We start from the raw sequence: 7,625 nt of genomic DNA on the forward strand, positions 1-7,625 counted from the left end.
GTGTCTATGATCATCTGAATCCTAGCAGTAGAGATATTTGTATAAAGTCTGGTTAAAATGTTTACTAAAATTCACTACCCACATAAAAATTATCCATAACAGATACATGGGTACGCACCGACAGGAAGTCTGGGGTGGGTGAATTCCTGGGATTTCTGTAGGCATAAACTCACCATGGTGTTCAGAGGTGCGCTGGAGAAGAAAGTGAGGGGCAGGCAATGGGCTCAGTGCAAGGTCACACCTGTGTCTGCGGCGGTGGCTGGAGGAGCTGAGGACGGGGAGCGCTGCTGGGGAGGCCATGGACTTAGCCTCTGCAGTTCCAAATCAGACTCTTTCGGGATAAAGACTGAACAGGCTCCCCAGGTGATTTGACGGACATTGACGTTTCAAGAGCCACGGCTCTAGGTGAGTGTTTCTCCGATGCTGATCCTCCGGCCTGCTGTGTTGCAATCCCTTTGGGAGTTTCCGAAAATAAGGAAGGGACATGGGGGAATTCAGAATCATGTTTCTTGGTAAAAAGTTGAAGTGTAGGTTTCTGCTGAGATGCTTAAGGGCCTCCAAATACGTGTGTGTGGGAGCGTGCATGCATTCGGCAGGCGTGTGTGCGTGTGCACATGTGTGTGACAGGGCCTCACTGTGTAGCTCAAGCTGGTCTCAAACTCACTATCCTCCTGCCTCAGCCTGCCGGAGTATTGGGATTACAAGTGTGTGTCACCACTCCCAGCTAATTCAAATATTTTTTTTTTTCTCACTGAGTTTATTGCTAACTTTTTAGGTATACAGTACAGTTGCATTCATCATTGGGATCTTGTACCTTTACATGACAGGTTTTGGTTCTCATTTGTTCCCCTTACCTCTGCCCTCCCTTCACACCCTCTGTCTTCCTTGTTTACAAATACTTTATTTCCATTTTTTCATTTTCTCATGTTTTTTTTCCTTTTCCCTTATTACCTTTCCCCTACCCTTCCCACTTGCCCTACACCTTTAGCCATTTTCTTACTATTTCACATTGTCAATTATACTATTAAGTTCTTATGTACCCTAATAGTTTTTCACACCAGAGAAACTATTCAGTATTTATACATGTGTCACTTATGTATTTCACTTAGGAGTATATCCTCAACATATATCCATTTTCCTATGAATGACTCTAATTTATTATTCTTTATGGCTGAGCAGTATTCCATTTTATAGAAAAACCACATCTTCTTTATCCAGTCTCCAATTGATGGACAATGAGGCTGTTTCCAAGTTTTAGCTATTACAAACTGTGCCGCTATAAACATGGGTATGCATATATCACTGTGGTATGATTCCTTTAATTCTTTTGGGAAGATACCCAGCAGAGGGATGGCTGGGTCAAATGGAACCTCTAGTCCCAGGCTCCTTGAGGTATCTCCATAGTGATTTCCATAGTGGTTGCACCAGTCTGCACTCCCACCAACAATGGAGAAGGGTTCCTTTCTCCCCACAACCCTGCCAACACTTGTTATTGGTTGATTTCTTGATAGCCATTCTTTGTGGCGTGAGGTGGAATCTGAGTGTTGTTTTCATCTGCATCTCTCGAATGACCAGTGATGTGGAACATTTTTTCATATATTTACTTGCTGCTCTTGCTTCTTTGTCTGAGAAATGTCTGTTCATTTCAGATGCCCATTTTTGAATGAGCAGCTGGCAAAAATTTTTTCCCACAATGTAGGTTGTCTTTTAGTTCTGTTGATGGTTTCTTTAAGCCACTGTGATAAAAGCAGCATGGTCCTGGCAAAGAAACAGATCTGAGGATCAGTGGAATAGATTGGAATATACAGAAACAACTCCAGATGTACTCAGCTACCTCATCTTTGACAAAGGAGCCAACCATCCTCACTGGAGGAAAGATGGCCTCTTTAATAAATGGTGTTGGAAAAACTGAATTTCAACGTGCCAAAGATTAAAACTAGACCCTCATCTTTCACCATGTACTAAACTAAAATCCAAGTGGATTAAAGATCTAAATATTTTTAAAAAGTCACTAAACTTGCTGGAAGATAAGTTAGGCAGAACTCTTGAAGACATTGGCATGGAAAAGACTTTATGAACAAATCCTCAGTAGCACAGGAACTAGCAGAAAGAATCAACAACTGGGATCTCATCTTATTAAAAAGCTTCTGCGCTGTAATTCAAATACTTTAACAATGAACAAGGTGGACCTAGTGAGTTGCTTCTTTAAAAAGGACTTAGAGAAGATGATAGAATATCATTTCCAAATTTAGGTCACCAAAGGTTGGTTCCTCTTGCTTGCCCTCTCCTGCTCTCCCTGAGGGAAGCCTGCAACCATGTGTGAGCTGCCTGTGAGAGGCCTGCATGGCAAGGAACCACTGAGGCCTCTGGCCAACATCTTATGAGGAACTGAGGCCTCAGCTGAGCAGCCCACAAGGAACTCAGTTCTGCAAGGGACCTGGGTGTGAGCTTGGAAGCAAGGCGTCAACAGCACCTGTCACATCTTGACTGAGATCACGTAAGAGATCTCACTGCAGAGACACTGAGCCAGGCTGCACAGGACCCCTGACCCACGAAACTGGAAGGCAATAAATGTTTTAAACTGGCGATTAACATTGATATCCAGCAAAGAATAATTAATGCAAGAGTGCCTCATGCAAAAAACTTTACTAGTTTTTAAACATTTTGGCATAAACAAAAACATTTTAGTCACAGGGATTTTCCTTCCCATGGAACGCCTTATTTCTTGATAGTGCAATAAAATATTACTGTACAGTACAAAGGGGGACAAATTGGGGTTCAAGCCAGCCAGAAGGCATTTAAATGTAATATAAGACATGTAATACAAGACAGCATTGGGTGCTTACTAAGCAGGAAGAGCAGAATGAAACAGATAGGCCAGGGTGAGTGAGAGCTCTGAAGGATGAGACATGAAAGTCCACCTGACTGGGAGTTTTCAAACTTATTGTGAACCAGAATCCCATGGAGGGAGGCTGTTAAGTCACAGATTGCTGAGTTCATCTGGTAGAATTGGGCTGAGGACAAAGAACTTGGATTCTAAGCTTCCAGGTGATGTTGGTGCCTTGGTCCAGGGACCACACTTTAGAAACCACTGCACAGGACGGGGATTTAGCTCAGCGGTTCCAACACCTGACACATAAGCGCAAGGTCCCGAGTTTGATCACAGACACACAAAAAAAAACAAAAACAAACAAACAAACAAACAAAAAACACTGCACTTAGTAACTGTTGCTGTAACTTCGTGTTGCAGGACACAAAGCAACTATGAGGCTCTTGGCGAGGTAATTAGTATGGGGAGCAAGGAGCTCCACGGCCAAAGGAAATTAAACAAGAAATATGGAATGGGCTTGTTGACTTCACCAGTTCTTCTCCGGCACTGCAATTTAAACAGTTGCTCTAGCTACAGAGGGTGGAAATAAAGCTACTGTCATTCCTAATGAAGCAGCCACGCAGCCCGGTTCACTGGGTACCTTTGAGAGAAAGTACCATTGGGCACAGCTCTTCCTGGTCAGTGCCCTGAGCTGTTTGATGCTATCATGAACTCTACCCATTCTGTTTACCTGGTAGAATTCTCTTTGGGTCTCCAGATGGCCCTGGCTTTCTCCTGGATCATTAGCTACTGGTCCTGAAAGCCATTCAAACCTTTCAGATTGGTGCCTGGTCTGATTAACACTGCAGTTTTCCCTATGGGCATTCACTAACTATATCCAAGTTGAAAATATTCAAGTAGTTCAAAGACTATGTGATTGTATGTATTCTTGGTTTTGAATGCATTTATTACTTTGTTGTTTCAGAGACAGTGATATTAATACAGGACTTTCCAAAATACACAAGCCCGTGAGGACAACCACGACCAGGTTTATGGCCTATTTTAGTGGCTGTCATAAGTGATGGCAGTGTGATAGTCAACAAAGAAGGCCTTTTATGCACCTTGGCGGGCTCACTTGACCCCTGGTTGTCTTTGCATTTTCTCTGTAATTCTTGGCAATTCATTCAATGGTTCTCATGTAACTAGGATAACATCCACGTGACAATTTCAGACACCAGCTTATTTTTGCTATTTGGGCCGTGGCTGCCTTCCAGTGATTTCTAACATCAGTGCAATGCTTATAGTGCTAGTAGCATCAAAGCACTGTTCAGTTATTCATGGTCGATTTGCAAGGAGAAGAGGGAGCAAAGCACATGGAGGATTAAGATGGTAGAAATTTACCCCCAAGTAGCTTCCAGTCTAGCCAGGCCTGATGGTACCTGCCTGTCATTCCAGCACTCAGGAGGCTGGTGCAGGAGAATCACTGCCAGTTTGAGGCCAGCCTGGGCAGCATAGGGAGTTCAAGCCCAGCTGGAATACATAGTGAAACTCTAGTGAAACCGACACCCCCCAAAAAAATTATAAAAAGAAGTTTCCAGTCCAGTGGAGACTTTGTGAACAACCAAACAAGTGGGATGGCACAAAATTTCAGGGCCAAAATATAGCATCCCAAATAGAAAATCACACATTTTAAGACTTTAAAAAATACAATTAATTTAATTAATTTCCAGTATCATTAGTAGTTGTGTGAAAGAAACTGGATCTGAAAAGTGAACACACAGGGAAGTCTTTTCTGTTCCCTCTCCTTTACTTACCATTTAAGCTTTTCTGTGGGTAAATAGCTCAATAAGTAAGTGCCCTGGTTGCCTTAGTCTCTCCTCTCCCAGAGGTTGATGTTTCCTGTGTCCCTTCCCAAAGTCCTATTGGAATCTAATTGTCATGGTAACAGTCTGCATGGGTGGGACATTCCCATGGTTTCTAGGTCACGTGGGCTCTGTGGCCCCAGATCAGTGACCGTTTAGAAGATTCCTGATAAAAGGATGAGTTGGGCCCATTTCCTTCCCAGGAGCCTCCCTGGCTCTCTGCCTGGTACCACCCAGCATGTGAGTCCTTGCTTCAGGCAGGTGGGCACTCAGACTCCTGGGGCACCAGAAATGCCAACCCTATAAACTTCCCTTCTTTGTAAACAATTCTGTCTGTGGTATTCTGTTCCAGCAATGAAGACAAGTGAAAATGGTGCCAAATGTCTATTTTGTATGGTGAGCAAAATATCCGCCTATTATAGAGACAGCAGCTGCAGTCTTTGCTCTATTTTAACTTCACCAAAACCTCTCTTTAGGGTACCAACAGGTATACTTTTCAGCTGAACTAAACTAAATACTCTTTTAAATTTCAGTATAAAACCTTTTCAGGTGTAAATGAGAGGAAGTGTTCCTTGGCAGAACTGCCGTAGAGTCAAGCATATTTCCTACCCCACTGTGTTGCTGTTTCCATTCTAATCCAGGAGGAACCTGCTCCAGATGTCTGTACTGGGTTTCTCTGGGGCCGACCTTCTCTGCAAGGTGTAAAGGTTACAGGCATGGGGTGCATCACTGCAACACGGTGTCTTTAACTCTTTTGGGAAGAGATCTTGAAGGGAATAGCTGCATTGAACGGAATTTCTAGTCTTAGCTTTTGGAGGGATCTCCATATTGATTTCCATAGTGGTTGTACTAGCTTATATTCCGACAAACAGGGTATGGAAAAGGCTTCCCTTTCTCAGCAGCCTCGCCAGCATTTATTATAGTCTTAATGATAGTCATTCTTTCTGGAGTAAGATGGAATCTCAGTGTTGTTTTCATTTGCATTTCTTTAATGGCCAGAGTTGGACATTTTTTCATGTATTTGTTGGCCATTTGAACTTCTTCAGAGAAGGGTCTATTCATTTCAATTGCCCATTTTTTAATTGGGATTTTATATTGGGAAGTGCTTTGTGTTAACAAAGATGTTAACTAGCTAAATCTTGGAAGTGGCTTATCTATCAACAGATGAATGGACAAAAGATTATTTATATACAATTGAGTACTACTTTGCCATAAAAAGGATAAGCCTGAGTTATTTGTAGGAAAATGGGTGCATCTTGAGACCATAAATTTACATGAAATAAACCGTGCACATGAGCTCAAATACTGCATAGTTTCTCTTATACGAGAAAACCAAAATATAAATAAAAAACCAAGTAAGATAGATAAGAGAAAATGGGGAGACAGAGCTTTTACAAATGGAAAGGGAGGTATAAAAGGGGAAAGGAGATGGACATGTGCCCATTCTCTTTAGAGGAGTTTGGGTCTTTGCCATTGGCTTCGGACATTGGTCTCTTGTTTGTTCAGTCTTCCAGGGCAGATCCTGTGGCTTTCTGACACAAACTCACAAAAGACTCTGCTGTAAGTTCCAGGCCGCTGACCTTCAGCGGATCCTCCTGCTCTCCGTTGCCCAGTCAGCCATTTTGTCCTCCTCCATCTTTGATATAGCAAATGGCCGCCAAGACTCTTCTGCTTCCCATCCTGAAGTCCTGCCTAGTAAGGCCTTGTATAGCCACACAGGTATTTTCTATTAAATCGACCCCTCTAGGGCAAAAAAATAAAATAAAAAAATGGGAAGGGTATCAACAGATGGAAGGAGTGGGGCGGTAGAGGAGGGAAGGGGATGAGAAATGAATTATGATGTCTTATTACTTGTACCAACTCCCCACAAGGCATGCAATTATTATGGACTGCAAGCATTACTAATAAAAAAATAAAAATTCAAAAAAAAGGTAAAGTTTACAAAATGACAAAAAGCTTGCAAACGTATTTTCTCACATTCACCAGATAGTCAGCTCTTGGAAACCCTGACCCACAAGTATATTCACTCCCATCAGGTTGTTTACATCTATTTTGAAAGTCTTTTCTGTTAACCCTTTTCCTGACCCACCCTACAATTTCCTCCGGTTTGTTATTTATTTGACAGGCTTTCCAAATAATTGGCCCAAGTAATTTGCTTCCTTCCTACAAAAGCTTTTATTGTTACTGCCAGCCTCTTTCAGAAAGCTCACATCTTTCTGAGCAAGAACTCTTGAGGTTTTCTGCAGTCTGAACTCTGGTGCATGGTCTTAAGCAATGGTCACAGTAAAACCTTGTGTTTTGAACTACTTGTTGGGAAACAGCGGCAGGTATAAATTACAGATTTAGTTACAGTCGTGTAGTATAATTAACTGTGATCACATAGAATAACGAGATTTACAGCTAATAAGACATTTCAAGGAAAGAGCCTTCCAGCCTTGTTGGGATTAATAAGCAAGCATCATTCATTTCAGTCAGTGTTTGTTTCTGTGACAAGGGCTCATTGTCTAAAATAGTTTCACTATTTCCCTCTGAAAACTTCTCCTTTTAGCCAAATATTTACTAAATCTTGTTCTTATCAGCTGTGCAAAGGTAAACTCAAAGACCACAAATTCCAAATGAGCGGATTCTGAATGTAAGATCTGGAAGCATCTTTGGATTTGCCCAAAACAGAGATAGGATCTTATCTTTAGCTGTAATGTTGTGGCTGCCTCATTGTCCTGAATCAATTATCTTTCACAGTCATTTTGACTTTGGGGAAGATCCTGAGGAATAAGAGGAGGACACAGCATAATGGCTTTTGTCTGTTTTGTTTTGTTTTTTCCATTAAGTATTTTTGGGTACATTTTAGGTATACAGTATAGTTACATTCATCATTAGGATCTTGTACCTTTACATAATGTATCTTGGCTCTAATTTTTTCCCCATTTCCCTGTCCTCCCTCTACCCACTCCACC

The sequence above is a fragment of the Fukomys damarensis genome, unplaced genomic scaffold (assembly GCF_012274545.1).
Source record: "Fukomys damarensis isolate Sample0158 unplaced genomic scaffold, DMR_v1.0_HiC HiC_scaffold_2, whole genome shotgun sequence".
NCBI classification, from domain to species: domain Eukaryota; kingdom Metazoa; phylum Chordata; class Mammalia; order Rodentia; family Bathyergidae; genus Fukomys; species Fukomys damarensis.